Source organism: Anabrus simplex, chromosome 1, assembly GCF_040414725.1.
Source record: "Anabrus simplex isolate iqAnaSimp1 chromosome 1, ASM4041472v1, whole genome shotgun sequence".
Taxonomy (NCBI): Eukaryota; Metazoa; Arthropoda; class Insecta; order Orthoptera; family Tettigoniidae; genus Anabrus; species Anabrus simplex.
In genome coordinates this window covers 289,151,822-289,168,107 of record NC_090265.1, presented here as the reverse complement: position 1 = coordinate 289,168,107, position 16,286 = coordinate 289,151,822, and the positions used below count along the sequence as shown (strand labels likewise).

Here is a 16,286-nt window from a genome sequence, read left to right as displayed (position 1 = left end):
ACCACCGGTGAATTGTATAGTCCTAGCCGCCTGAGCACAAGGAGGGCCACGACTCAGAATATGTCCAAGATTGCCACTCCCATTCCATAGCAACTGGTATCCCGACTCTCAGGACCACTTACTAGGCCACTCAGCCGTTGCCCATGGTTCACGAACTAGGACGTGACTACAGTAACCCACAAACATGAACCATCCATTTTACTCAGCGTGAATAAAATGATTTATAGCCTAGATTGTAGTGGCTCATCTACCAACTTCATATCTGATTTGCATTAAATTCTTTTCAGCTGTTATCTCGTGATGCGTGTACATACAGACAGAAATTACAGAAAAGCTAAATGTTCATTTCCTTGTTACTGTGGACATCACTGATACAGAAATACCATTCTTTATTCAAGATGGCGGAAGAAGCTGGAAGTGAGTTAGTGACTGTCATACTAAATCATTTAGAAAAAGTGAAACAAGCGTTAAACTCAAGAAGCAACATGGACAGAACATTAAAGGAAGAGGCAATAAAATCAGTGAGTGAGATGAATGATCTATTAAATAGAATTAGTGGCATTTTTTTGGGCTTTTAACTCACAATAAAGAAAGTTATAACAACGGAAGACAGAAGCACTCCACGCTTGTATAGTGAACAAATAGAGCATTCTCTCGGTGGACAGAGAAGCTATCACGCCCAGGCAAACCCCTCTACTCAGCCCCTCTGCGACACCTAGCAGCCCCATCCAGCAAGCATCTGCTTCCCTCATCATAAAACCGGTCGACCCAAGCATGAATGGACATGAAATAAAACAGCTGATTAAGGAATCCATAGACCCCAAGGCACTGAAAGTTTGTATCCACAGGATGAAAAATTTAGAGAACAATAAGCTGCTACTCGAGTGCAACAATAATTCAGATTGTGAAGTTTTAGAAATGGAATTTTAAAAATTAAGTACAGTCTCTGTAGAACACCCAAAGAAGAAACTTCCAACTGTACTTCTAAAATTCGTCCCCAGTAATATAGACGACTCCGAAATAAAAGACATCATCGTTCAGCAGAACAATTTGACTCACCTTAAAGAACCTACACTGAAAACAAGATTTACGAAAGCGAAATTTGACGACTCCAGGCATATTGTTGCTGAAGTGAGCCCGGATTTAAGGAGAGAATTAATTGCACTCCAAAGAATCAAACTAATCTGGACCATGTGCAGAGTTAAAGACTTCATAATGGTCACTAGATGCTTTAAATGCTTAGGATTTGGACACACTTCTAAATTCTGCTCCAACCAGCAAAAGTGTTCAAAATATGCTGGTGACCATCACTGGAAAGATTGTGATAACCCACGAATTCAACGCTGTATTAACTGTGTCAGAGTGAATTCATTCATACAAAACAACAGCAAGAAGCTCGACATAAACCACAGCGCCTTTAACCAAGAATGCCCCAGAATTCAAAGAATAAAGTCAATAATTAGCAACAAGACCGACTTCTAACATGGATACTCTTGTATGTGCACAATTAAATACTCATCACTGCAAAGCTGCTATGGGGCATTTATCATTATTTTAAAATCACAACAATGATGAAATATTATTCAACCAAGAACCCTATTGTTATAATGGAATAACCTGCTTTATTCCTTCAAATTACACATCCTACTACATCACGTCTGATAATGACCCTAGAGCCTGCATTCTCGTCAAAAGCAACATCTCACATAATTTTATTCTACTTCACAGTTTCTCCACTGCTGATAATGTTATCATTGCTTTGTCAGCCAATCAAGATATTTACATAGCCAGTTCATATCTGCCTCCGTATGATACACTACAGCAAGATCTCTCACCCATACAAGTGTTCCTGAATTCCATGCACCCAACTAACTTCATCTGGGGTCTAGACTCCAACTGTAAGCATAGTCTCTGGTTCAGCCCAATCACAGATGCTAGAGGCAGAATACTTGTGGAATTTCTTTCTGCGAACAGTCTGATCACAGCAAATGAAAAGGATGGTCCCACATTCTCTGGTGCTCAGGGGGATAGCTGGATTGATATTACTGTCACATCTACCAACTTAGCCCACAGAATTCTGAACTGGCACGTCAGTGAAGAAGACATTCCATCAGATCATAACCTTATTTCCTTCTAATTATCTACTCACACCGCCTCTAGAAACTTAATTTGTCAAGTCAGCAACTCTACTAGACAATTCGCCATGCAAGTAGGAAACTGGAAATTATTCCAACATAAAATCAGTCAAATTGGCAATCTATGGATGATGCAATTAATTAATGTTAACACAAGAACACACATGGAAGACACTCTAGCATCCATATGGCAACAACTTAATGAAATAAATAAAATCTGTTTCCCACCTTTCTTACCAACAAATAATTTCAAGCCTTGGTGGTCTCTCCAGTTAAATGCCCTCAGGAAACAAGTTAACACAGCTAAAAGAAGACTGAAGAAAAGTAGAAACCCAACACTTAAAATTATCTATGAAAATAAATTTAAAACCCTCAGCAATCAATACAAATTGGAGTTAATTAAAGTGAAACGTGAATCCTGGAAACAATTCTGTACAGAGAACATCAAAGAATCTCCTTGGAAAATTTACAAGGGTAGTAAAACAGGCTTTACCAAATGTATGCCTTCAACTACTTTAACCCTAACAGATGGATCCTCAACCTCGTCAGAGATAGACACAGCAAAGGCACTGCTCAAAAAATTCTTTCCAGATGATGTCTCGGATTCTGATAATGATGAACAACAGAACATCAGATTGATAAACTCGAACTTGAGGGCTCCTAACACATAACCATAACTCGAATTTGCAGACCATGAAGTAGAGGATATTATAACCAAAATTAATGATAAAAAGTGCCCAGGACCCGATGGAATTGATGGAGCAATAGTTAAAAATATACACAGTACCCTACCAAATTTTTAGAATACTACTTTCAATAATTGCTTGCATTTCAGATGCTTCCCTAAAATATGGAAAAACGCCAACGTAATAGCAATTCCTAAAGCAGACAGCAGAAAACTGCAGTCAGTAGAAGGATACCGAGGGATCAGCTTACTATCAATCCCTGGTAAATGTCTGGAAAAAACTATCTATGGAGAGGTTAAACTACTTTCTTCAAGCCAACGGGCAGGTACCATCACAACAATACGGATTCACAGCAGGAAGATCCACTACAGATGCAATAAAAGCAGTGTCAGATTTTGTTCACCAGTGTAAAAGACTTGGACTGAAAAGCTGTCTTCTTGCTCTAGATTTTGTAGGTGCTTTCGGCAATACATGGCACCCTAGTATTCTAGCTCGCTTACGGGAACAAAACTGTCCTTCAAACATTTTTAACATCATTAAGGACTTCTTACAAGATCACACAGCCCACTTCACCCTGGGAAAGACTTCAACCTCAAAAGCCATCACAAAAGGATGCCCCCAAGGTTCGGTCGCTGGTCCCACTCTGTGGAACATCATCATTAGTGGCTTAATCGTATAGCTATCAAATGAGCCCGACCTGGGTATAGTTGTTTATGCTCATGTTCACAGGTCCTTCTCATTCTCATATCCTTTCCACGCTTCAGACAGCCCTCGAAATCACGCGGGATTGGTGCGAAAAACACAAACTTGAAATATCTAAGGAAAAGTCAGCACTAATGCCAATGCATATCAGGAAGAAGGAAGAATATACCAGTCATTCTTCAGTTACAGCTTGGGATCTCAACATTGTGTCAAAAATGAAGTATTTGGGAGTAATGCTGGACAACAAAATGGACCGGTACCCGCACATGCAATACCTGGACATTAAAATAATGCAAATCCGGAACAACTTAGTCAGATGTTCCAAAGCGACTTGGGGCATGTCTTATCATCATTTGATGACGATATATAATCATGCTATTCTACTCATCATATTGTATGCCGCAGAAGTATGGAGCATCTCCATATCACAAAGAGCCAAATTGAAATTGCAACAAATACAAAGATATTTTCTCATATTTGCAACAAAGGCATACAGAACAGTCTCAAACAATGCTTTGCAAGCTATAGCCTGCACAATGCCCATAGATGCAGCCATTCTTTTACATAACGACATCAAAGCCATCTCCAGAGGTCAACCCACAAATGCAGTAGTTCCTTCACTGAAAGGAACTGAAATCCAAACAAGATCAAGAAGACACCATCCTAGAGATAATCATATAAACATAAATACTTCAGGTGCTGTAGGTAAAGCAGACGTCCTCATCTTCACAGACAGATCGAAAACGCAAAACCATGTCGGAGCAGGAATGGTAGTCGAGAAAAACTCGAAGGAAATCTTCATTCAAATAAAAAGGTTAGATGTCAATTGCTTGGTATTCCAAGCCGAACTATTGGGCATCATCATGGCTGTGGAATGGATAGAACTACATAAAAACTATACTTCAACTTATGCTATTCATGTTGATCAAAAGCTGCAATTTTTGCCATAGCTAATAAGAAAACTACCCATCCTCTCGCCACTCAAATCAGAGACAAACTTATTACCCTCAACAAAACGAACAAGATTACTCTTCACTGGATTAAAGGACACACAGGACTTGGGGGGAATGAGAGAGCTGACTATCTTTCCAGGATTGCTGCCAGCTATAAATCTACAATAGACTACAAATCACCACCTCTAAATTATGCCAAATAAGTATTAACTGAATACTATAGAACAATTTGGAACTCCATATATACCAGCTCCGAAGATTCCTTCCATACAAAATTATTCATTCCTAATATACCACACAGACTGTCCTTATCTATCTGGCCCAACTTCATAACCACCCAGTTTATTACAAATCATGGTCGCTTTAAATCCTATCTCCACAAAATGAACATAATGGATTCACCACTCTGCAGCTGCCCGGAAAAATCTCCACAGTCTGCTTGACACCTGTTGACTGAATGCACCACATACTTGAGAGAACGACCAGCTGTGCTACGATCAACTCCCCTGCCAACGATTGTGAAATACCACTGGAACACTGTCCAAGTAACAGAATTCCTCAAGAAAATCTTCCATTCAATTCAATAATTTATCCATATGTTGTTATCATAACTGTAAATATCCCTTGATATACCTGTAGGTGAAACACGGGTGGTAAATACATTAGCTAAAATAAAATTATGAGCAATGTACAGACAAAACTCTTATTTTATATGTATAGATTAGTCATCTCAGTTGAAAGTTATTTGGACTCAAAACAATATCTTGTTTCTGATTTTCAGCCAGCTTTAAATGAACATTAGACATATTATTATAACTGACATAGAGTTTAAAATTAGCCAAAGATGAACATATTTTACTATAAATTTGACTGATGAACTGCAGTCACATCTTTCACACAATATAAATACTAAGAAAATGACAAACGTGTTTTCTGTTGGGGAAAAACTTGAAAATACTAAAATCCATCGCAGGTGACCTTGACTTATTGGTAATCCAGTGGAAAAAATATTACTTACACCAAATGGGAAAATACTTTAATACAATAGAGTTTTGGTTTGAGGTAGATGATGGTGATGAAAATCGCTATCAAGAACTTGTATACATGATATTTTCTATATTAAGACTGCCATATTCGAATGCTGATGTACAACATGACTTTGGTTAAGTTAATATTGTAAAATCAAAATCAAGAAACAAAAGGATGACACAAATATTAGATGCCATTCTGCTTGTATATTTTGGCCTTGGAAAAACCAATAGCTGTTGCCATTCATTTAAACTCCCCACAAGTGTGCTTAAAATAATTGGAACCACAGCAGCATACTGCTAATGCATTTTCTGCTACCTTTAGTAGTGCTGTTGAAGACGGTAGGTGAAGAGACCATACTTTTCAATAATTAGGCGAGTTCATCTTGCCTGTTTTAAGCTATTTCAGTCTGCAATCTTATCTACTTTCAGTTATATTTTAAATAAAATTGAGCTATTTTTTGTATTCACAAGTTGACAAAGTTGGCTGGTTGTATTAGCTTGTTCCAAAACACTTACTGTATGTTAATGCATCTGTCTTGCCACTTTATTCCTAGTATTCTCCTACTGCAGCAGTGATAGTATTTTTCCAGATGTAATAAGTGCCTTCTGTATGTAACCCAAGTTTCAAAACCTAAAGTAGAGTTGGAACAACAATGGCTTAGTATACATACGGCTTAGTTCGAGTACTGATATTGTGGTTATCAAATACCCTAATTAACATACAACCATAGGCTACGTTGGCACACTTGAGGCAATATTGAATTTCAGTGTCAATATTCTCATTTGTTGAGAGGTGACTGCCCAGATAAGGAAAGTGTTCAATATTTTTTAAGCTAGTTCCACTAATGATGATAGCAGGAGCAGCAGCATTACAGGTCCATGCAAGTTCATATAAAATTTGTGTTTCAGTGGTATTTATTTCTAGACCAGTGCTACTACATGCCTCGTTAAATGCATCCAGGGTATGCTAAAAATCATATTTTGAGTTTGCCAATATAACATAATTGTTTGCATACTGGAGATCAAGAATAGAAGTAGTAGATATCTTAGTGTTTGCTCGTAGTCTTCTAAGATTGACTCTATCTGGCCTATATACAATTTCTACACTCTTTGGTATTTTTTCTTTGACCAGATAAAGTATGACACCAATATAATTATATTGAAAACAGTGTGGGGGCAATTACACAGCCCTGTTTTACACCTTAAATGGTTCTCCAGGTCTACTGTTGTTAAGGACTGCACCACTGATATCATCATGCAACAATCAAAGAATCTGTATGAATTTTAGAGGGCAACCAATTATAGATAGGATTCTCCAAATTGTTTCTTGATTGACTGAATTGAGGGCTGTTACGATATCAATGAATGCTGTATATAAGATTGACTTTGTTCCAGGTATCTTCTGCAATTGCCTGGCACAGAAGATCATATCAGTTGTGCCTCAATTTGGTCTAAAACCACATAGAGTTTCAGGCAATGTTGTTTCAACCAGTGGTTTCAGGCAGTTGGACAGAATTCTAGCAAGAATTTTGCCAGCAGCAGAAAGCAATGATATCCCTCGATAAGTTGCCACACTGCACTCTATCACCCTTTTTAAATATGGTTACTATCAAAGCTTTCCTTAGATCACTAGGTAGGGTTCCAGTTTTCCATATCTTTTCAATGAGCTTGTGTATGTGAAGAACTAGTGATGTGTTCCCTTTCTTGAAGAGCTCAGCAGGAATTCCATCCATGCCTGGTGCCTTATTATTCTTGAGTTGGCAATTTCCACTTCTAATAGAGTGGGGGCTTCATCAAGGTGGTCTTGTATATGGCTCTGAGGAATTTGGGTAAAGATGTTATCATCAGTTTGTGTGTCCCTGTTCGGTAGTTCTTCAAATTGTTCCTTCCAGCAGGAGTTGATGGAGTTTGGGTATCTAAGAAATTCAGTGTCATCTTTTGATTTTATGGGATTTATTCAGTGGTGAGGTGGACCATATATAGTTTTAGTTGCATTGAAGAAAGCAAGGGTGTTGTTTGTATCAGCTAGATGCTGCATTTCATGGGATTTAGATAAGCCATTGACTATTCATCAAGTGGCCTGTGGTTCATTCCATCCCCAATCAGAATGGATTAACAGTGGTCAATGCCCTAGTGAAGTTCTTCTGTTGCTTAAGGTTTCCGAGAGAGCTGCACAGTGATCAGGGCAGGAACTTTGAGTCAAGGTTGATGAAGGAAATTCTGTAGTGAGTTGGAGTATGCAAGGCCTGAACAACACTTCTCCACCTCCAGTCGAACAGCTCAGTAGGACATTTTGTGAAGACTACCAAGGAGCACCTGAGGAAGCTGGTGTCAACACATCAGACCAACCAAGATTAGAGGATGTCCATAATCCTAATGGTCTACCATCCATCCCTATATTGTTACCCATGTCTGGTGCAAAGACTGTCAGGGTAGCAACATATCAGCACCAGATTGTCATCCACTGAAAGCTTGAATGTATGTCCACCCCTTAGTCCTGTTTCCCTTTTTATTTTTATTTTATTTAAGAATTTGCTTTATGTCGCACAGACACAGATAGGTCTTATGGCGATGATGGGATAGGAAAGGGATAGGAGTGTGAAGGAAATGAATGTGTCCTTAAGAAAGATACAGCCCCAGCATTTGCCAGCTGTGAAAATGGGAAACCATGGGAGACCATGTTCAGGAATGCCGACATTGGAGTTCGAACCCACTGTCTCCCTAATGTGAGTTGATAGCCATGTGATCCAAAGTATGCAGGCACTCACTTGCTCATTTCCTTTGATACGGGGTCAGGGATGAGGTGAGATGAAATTATATGGCATGATTTTATAGCTGGGTGCCCTTGCTGTTGCCAACCTCAGTTGAGGATTAATCAAGATGAAATGAATTACGGTGAATGAAATTGGGTAAGGAGGTGAATGAAATCAGCTGTGGGCTACGAATTGGTATTGCCCAGCATTTGTATGGAAGTGAAAATGAAAAACCATAGAAAACCATTCTCAGGACAGCTATCAGTGGGGTTTGAACCCACTCATCTGCCGAATGCAGAACACTTGGCTCATAGCCTTAGCATGTTAACACAAGCGGCCACTTTGCTTGTTCACACTGGAAGCTTGAATAAGTTCTACAATTCATCATTAGACAGCACAAGTTAGATGTCAACCTTCATTTACTCATAGAGTTTGCACTGTGTTTCTTGTTTGTTTACCATTAAAATAAAATAAAGTTTGTTTATGTTGTTGAACATGATTGTTAGCTAAGATTGAGTCAAAATAATATATTACAGTGGTGATTTCTGGTGCTGTTTTCATTGATTTATATATAGAATGTAGCCAGAAGGTCATTAGTAACTGTCATTTGAAGTTTTTGTATGTTTAGATAAAATTAGCTATGTCATAGCGTATCGTAGGTAAATAAAATTTTTGTGTGAACATTTTTGCATTGTGGCTGTATCATCAATTCATCATTCATCATGTTGATATTGTCAAATATTTAGTAAACAATTGTATAACAGCATGAATTATTCAGTGGTAAGAAAGTAAATGTGATTATCTATTAAATGTTAATAATGTATGATTTCTGATTTATTCTGTCATACGATTGCTGGCATAACCTCAGTTTTTAACAATTATTTTACTGTTCTGTTTTTTGGTAAATCTGAAACTAGTGCACAAAAAAGAATCAGATCACATAGAGATGTGAATAATTATATACTGTATTTATAATGGAATTGTATATGTGACAGACTCAACTATTATTTAATCTAAAATTACATTTTTTGGCAATTTTTTTATTTTTTTATTTTTGTTAATTTTGGGTCAACCTTGTGGATAATATATGGCCATAAACTACTTTTTCCCATATGCTTGTTGTTTATGCTACATCTGTGATTTTTGTTGTGATATCTGTGGAAGTTAAAGCAATATATAAAAACTGTTCCAGTTGTGTTCAGACTCCAATGAGGAGAACAGACTGATTTAGAAACCAAACTGGACTAAGGGAAGTGTATTGTCTCCACTTATATTTATAATGATGAAATTCTAAAAGAAACAAAGGCAACATATAGAGAGAATATGAAAATATTGTTGTTTGCAGGTGACAAAGTGATCTGGGGAGTTAACTATACAAAAGTGCAAATCCAACTAGAGGCTTTAAATAGCAATATTGATAAATATGACATGAAAATTAGGGTGGAGAAGAGCAAAACAGTGATAATGACAGGAAGAGAAAGAGAAAGAATTGTTAGTATCAGGGGACAAAACCTTGCGGTTGTTAAGTGCTTCAAATATAAGTAAATGAAATAATGCAAGATGCAAGATGCAAGGATGGGCAAGGAGATCAGCAGAGGGATACAAGTAGGAAATAAGTTCCACAGAATGTAAGGAACTGGTGTGGAACAGAAGAGTTCCTATGAAATGTAAATAGATAATGTTCAAGACGTACTATATCCATATATTAATGTACATATCAGAGGCTTGGACACTGACAGCAAGAAATGAGAGTAAAATTCAGGCTGGTAAAATGAAGTTCCTGAAAAGTATAATGGAGAGGACAAGGAGAGACAGAGTAGAAATGTTTAAGTCAGAAAAGAAATAGGGGTAGATAAACTGAGTGATAGGATGGAGAAGAATAAATTGAGATGGTTTGGACATGTGATGAGGATGGCAGAGGAAAGGATACCAAAACAAATATTAGAGGCTAAGATAGAGGGAAAGAGGACAAGAGGGAGGCCCAGAGCAAGACGGATAGATTCTGTCAAGAACAGTATAAGAAAAAGAAGACTGCAATGAAATACAATTACTGAAGAGGAGTGGTAGAAGGAGAGGCAATAACCTGCAGGAGCTGGACAAGGTGAAATGAAAATGATGATGATCTACAAATGTGTTTTAGAAAGTTTTAGAAAATATTATGTAATTTCATACAAAAATGGCTGACAGTCTTCAAGCATACCACCCAAGAAGACCTGAGAGCAAGACAGTAAATGTTCAAGACAGCAATGGGATGAAAGTCTAATATGACCTGCAGGCAAACTTGGCAGGGTTCCAGGAAGGTGACTGAGTCTGGCGATACTGACCTGTACAGATGAAGGGAAAGACACTGAAACTCCAGTCACCACAGGAAGGTCTCCAGACTGTTCTCTCCAGGATTAATGATGTAATCTAGAGGATTCAGCAGCCTCCCCAAGGGAAAATGATGGTCATCCATCTAGACCAGCTTGTGTCTTAAGCAGGTCTAAGGAGCACACTCTGTGAAAATGAAGACCAAGTTTAGGGCAGCCAGCAATAATGCCAGCAAGAGAATGATAAATAATCTCAGCACAGCAACAACAATCTTGACTGGCTCAAGAGCGCCAGTGAAATTTTGAGGCTTACAATTAGGAAGCTCTTAGAAGAAGCTGGAAGCTCATTGACAATGGACTAGGTGCTCATGATGACCTGGAGGTGGGATCTACTAGAATCTTCTTCAGGCCTATGTAAGACCACAACTGGCACATGCAAATCAGTCTTGAGTGAGTTAATTGCAGATCAGTGAATGTAACTTGGTTGTGAGTCCGTGGCGAGTCATCCATTGGCAGTGATTCCATCAGACAGCTATGCAGAGTTCATCAAGGCTTGCTAGTTATTAACTGTTCTGGAACAATGCTGTACTGTGAGAAGCCATGTGGAGAAAAGGAGTTTGATGCACCAGTGTTTATATGTGCGTTCAAATGTGTGTTATGACTGTCAGTAAAACTGTGTCGAGTGGGAAACTCACTGTGAGCGAACTTGTAATTAACTGTAAACAGTAGTTCAATAACTTTACTGAGTTATTAATGAGGAGGCTCTCTGCAGAAATTGACAATTAACTACCAGAAGAGCAGTTTGGCTCCAGAAGAGGTAGGAACATGACACAAGCAATTAGAAAACTTCTGGATGATATAAAAAATATAATTTGATTCCCTCAGGGCAAATTCTATAGTGTTCATTGACTTTTCAAAAGACTTTGACAGCGTTAACAGAAACATCATCTCTGCAAAACTTGAGTCACTAGTAGAGAAAGATAGAGAGCTTATTGTATTGATACACAGCATGTTGAGGAAGAACACTGTCTTATCTCAGACAATGTAACAACTTCTGAAGAGATTGTGCAGACCAACGGTATGTTATAGGGTGACCCACTCACCCCTCTGCTATTTAATGTCACCACTAATGACGTTGTTCGGGCAATACAAGAAATATTGAAAGAATTGATGATATATTTATATGCAGATGATATGGTTATAGGGTCACATAGCATTAAAGAACTACAAGTGGCAATAACTGTGCCAGACAAATGGGCAGACACAAATGAGTTAGAGGTGCATGCAGGGAAGACTGAACATATGATCTTTAGGAAGGGTGGACGTGTATCCCCACATGAACGAGTGATCTTCAAGCAAAAGTAAATACACAGTAAATAGCTATAAATATCTTCAGATGATGACTACCTCTTTCAAACTACACACAAGGTTAAGAGCAGCAGTGACAATCATAAACAGATTATCTCTTGTGACAGCCATGGTACTTAACTGATGCCAAAATAAGTCCTGTTCTCACTTATGGGATAAAGATTACATAGGACAAATTAACTAATGAGGGAAGTGTCTGAACTGAGGAATTGCCGATTGTGCTGAAAATTTGCATGCACATTGGGTGAGCTCAACTAAATAAAACCGTGAAAAAAATAAAAATTCTGAAATTAATTTTCCCCTCATACTAGAAGGCACAATTAAGATGCATACGTTCAAATTGCCATGCCAGAGGTGTGTGCATGATTGGCTATGCCAGAGGTCTCTTCATTACAGTACAGTGCTCCCTGTACTTTGGCGTAGTGATAAAATAGTTAAAACCTATTGAAATTGTGTGTGTGTGTGTGTGTGTGCGCGCGCACGTGTTTTTTTTCTCTCCATTTAGTATTACATATTCTAGGTTAAGTAGGCTAGCTAGGTGTACCTTGTTTCGAATTTAGATTTAGATAATACTTTAGGTAATAATATTAACATTTTATAACAATATTTTTAAATATCTTTAGGTTCGTTGGTATATTACTTACAAAGGAAGATTATCATAAGGAGTTGTAATTCATTGTAACTTCCGCCGCACTTTTCTGATATTTCGTATAGATATCCCTTCAAACTATCACGAAGGTAAAAATTTATTAAAGTAAATAACACGATACGCCTGTAAAATTTAATTTAAAAAGAAGTTAAAGAGAATACATGGTAATTTCACTGGATAATTATGGTACTTAACAGTTTTTCGATTGTTGACGATTGTTGTTACATGCACATGGTAGTTGTGTAAATAAATACAAAATCAGCTGTACTTTATTCCGATAATTTATAGTCTTATTTCCCTGCATACTTTTTACTTTCCACCTTCGTCTATTCATCGAGTAAAAGTTAATAATCAAATAATCAAATTACTATATCCTAATAATATTGCCGTTCAAGCCCCCAGCGTAGATTTGACAGAAATTATTGTAGACAACCTCTTATTTTTCAGCATTTAAGGACACTTATTCTCCGTCCCGCGTAGTAGGGAAAATAATAGTAATCCACCAGCGGTAAAAATTCATATAACCACATTTCAGCTGAGAATTGTAGTGTAGATACAGTATATTTAGATAGTACCGTAACTTGCCTGCTATATTCGTGTGCATCTATTAGAGCACAGTACTAATAATAATCTGTCTAAGCATTTTGGTATACTTTGAGTACAGTAGTTCTTGCACATTACAAACTTGCAATTTTCATTTCTGTTTGTGTTCAGTAGTGACATACGGTAGGCTACCGGTATTGTAATTAGGATACGTCTGAACATAGTTTAAAATTATTGTAGTGAACTGTACAGTAGTATACGAGTAATATCTTATTAGAATTTAGCGTGTTCATTTTATTATTGTAAAATATTTGTGTAGTACTGGTATAGTAGAGGTATCCGTAGAAACACTCTTACTAAAATTTTGTTGTAATTAGGATCGGCTTAATTGCAGTTTAGAATTGTGTAATTCTTGTGTATTGCTTACAGTATTCAGTAATTAACAGGAGTTTTTATTCTGTTAGGGTGTTGTAGTATAAAAATAGAGTAAGACCAAGTAGTATTGCAGAGTCGTACATTAATTACCTTGTTGTCGTGTGATCTTTGAGTACTATCCCAGACAATATATCCCTCCGTTAATTTTTTTTTTTTTTTTTTTTTTTTTGCATATAAGTTATTTTATTTTTATTTTTATTTTTACCATAAAGAATGACTAAGGAGTGCAAGTGCAGGAACTGTGGATGTGGCGAGGAATTGAGGGGTATGAGGGAGGAGTTGGAGAGTTTGAGGGAGATAATTAGGATTCTCACAGAAGACAGGAAGGAAGATAGGCCTACCTCACACAAAGTACAGGTTACAGTAGATGTACAAGAAGGAGGGGAAGGAAAGGGGGGAGTTGTAGAAGACAGGTGGTCTAATGTTCTAAGTGGAAGGAGATTGCAGGCTAAGTGCTCTATTCAGGATCAACATTCAGGACAGGTGTGTGCGAAATCGGTACGAGTCACTCCAGGTAGAACAACAGAGGGAAGATGAGGGACAGGGAACTGTTGCTGAGATGTGTGGAAGTAGGAGGAAGGGAAAGGGTAGGAAAGGGAAATGTAGAGTAGAGGATAGGAAAAGAGAGGTGGAACAGGGTCATGGGAAGGAGAAAAGGGAGGAGGAAGTAGCTTCTGCAGCCATCAGGAAAGTTAGGGCTGACCAGGAGGGGAGGGGATCAAATGAGGTGGGTAGGGTTGAGGCTCTGGTCATGGGGGATTCCATCGTTAGACATGTGGGGAAAGTGTGTGGAGGAAAGGGAACCAGGGTAGAATGTTTTCCAGGAATTAGGTTGAGGCAGATGTTGAGGAAAGTAGAAGAGAGGGAGGAAGGGGAGGAGAAGGTGGTAGTGTTTCACGTTGGTACCAACAACGTAAGGCAAGCTGATATAAGTACCAACCTAGTTGGAGATGTGTGGGATCTGGTAAATGCAGCATGGGTGAATTTTAAGAAAGCGGAGATTGTGTACTGTGTACTGTGTACTGTGTACGAGGGATACTGACTGGAGGGTGATTGGGGATTTAAATGAGACTATGAAGTGGGTATGTGGGAAACTGGGAGTGAAATTTCTAGATCCTAATGGGTGGGTAGGAGATGGGGATCTGCACTCGGATGGCCTTCATTTAAACCGCAGTGGTACATATAAGTTAGGAAATTTGTTTGGAAGGGTTATAGGAAGGTACACATTCAGGGAAACGGGGTGGCCTAGGGAGCAGTGATAAGGGAACAGGGATCTGGAAATCAAGTAAGGATGACATAAAAATGTTAGTGTTGAACCGTAGAAGTATTGTAAAGAAAGGAATAGAATTAATTTAATAGATATATACTTACCAGATATTGTAATAGGAGTTGAATCATGGGTGAGAAATGATATAATGGATACAGAAATTTTCTCATGGAACTGGAGTGTGTATCATAGAGATAGGATAGGAATGGTGGGTGGGGGAGTATTCATTCTGGTGAAAGAAGAATTTGTAAGCTACGAAAAAGTTAAAGATGAAAAACATGAAATTTTAGGTGTAAGGCTCATTTCTAAAGATAATCGGCAACTTGAGATCTTTGGAGTGTGCAGACCGGGAAAGGGTAGCGCTGACACAGATTCAGAATTAATTGATAAGATAATCAGCTATATGGAAACGACATGGAAAGGAATGTGATTGTAGCGGGAGATCTGAATTTACGAGGCGTCAATTGGGAAGGAAATGTGAACGACAGGAAGTATGATCAACAAATGACAGCTGATTCAGTGATGGAACCAACTAGACGGAAAAATATCCTGCATGTGGTGCTGGTAAAACCAGATGAGCTCTATAGATACACTGAAGTAATAGATGGTATTAGTGATCCTGAAGCTGTTTGTGTCGTAGTTAAAAATAAATGTGATAGAAAGGAAGGTCTTAAAAGTAGGACAATTAGGCAGTACCATATGGCTGATAAAGCAGGCATGAGGCAGTTTCTAAAATGGAACTATGACCAGTGGATAACGGTAAATAAAAATGTAAACAGACTCTGGGATGGGTTTAAAGCAATTGTTGAGGAATGTGTAAACAGGTTTTTACCTTTAATATAATAGAGATATAAAGAGATTAAGGAGGTGCAGATTGGAAAGAAATAGAGTTAGGAATGGCTGTGGAAGTAAGGAGAAATTGAAGGAACTTACTAGAAAATTGAATCTAGCAAAGAAGGCAGCTAAGGATAACATGATGCCAAGCATAATTGGCAGTCATACAAATTTTAGTGAAAAATGGAAGGGTATGTTTAGGTATTTTAAGGCAGAAACAGGTTCCAAGAAGGACATTCCAGGAATAATTAATGAACAAGGGGAGTGTGTATGTGAGGATCTTCAAAAGGCAGAAGTATTCAGTCAGCAGTATGTAAAGATTGTTGGTTACAAGGATAATGTCCAGATAGAGGAGGAGACTAATGTTAAAGAAGTATTCAAATTTACATATGATAACAATGACATTTACAATAGGATATAAAAGTTGAAAACTAGAAAAGCGGCTGGAATTGATAAGATTTCCGGGGATATACTAAAGACAATGGGTTGGGATATAGTACCATATCTGAAGTACTTATTTGATTATTGTTTGGTTGAAGGAGCTATACCAATTGAATGGAGAGTTGCTATAGTAGCCCCTGTGTATAAAGGAAAGGGTGATAGACATAAAGCTGAAAATTA

At 38.0% G+C, this 16,286-nt stretch overlaps 2 protein-coding genes across 12 annotated transcripts in view; one reads left to right on the top strand and one right to left on the bottom strand.

Moving 5' to 3' along the window:
* Window positions 1–16,286, top strand: part of LOC136864159 (dynein axonemal intermediate chain 7) — a 658,911-nt gene that overhangs the window by 339,737 nt on the left and 302,888 nt on the right. The window lies entirely within an intron of this gene.
* LOC136856716 (toll-like receptor 13) overlaps window positions 1–16,286 on the bottom strand; it is a 222,203-nt gene that overhangs the window by 106,033 nt on the left and 99,884 nt on the right. For 2 of the 11 annotated variants that reach the window (XM_068231077.1, XM_068231078.1), the window contains one exon: window positions 10,585–10,756. The exons of 8 other annotated variants lie outside the window; for them this stretch is intronic. The gene's annotated coding sequence lies outside the window, so the exon portion shown is untranslated. Of the gene's footprint in view, window positions 1–10,584; window positions 10,757–10,882; window positions 11,011–16,286 lie in introns of those variants that run through there. One more of the 11 variants, XM_067134784.2, reaches the window with a different exon arrangement.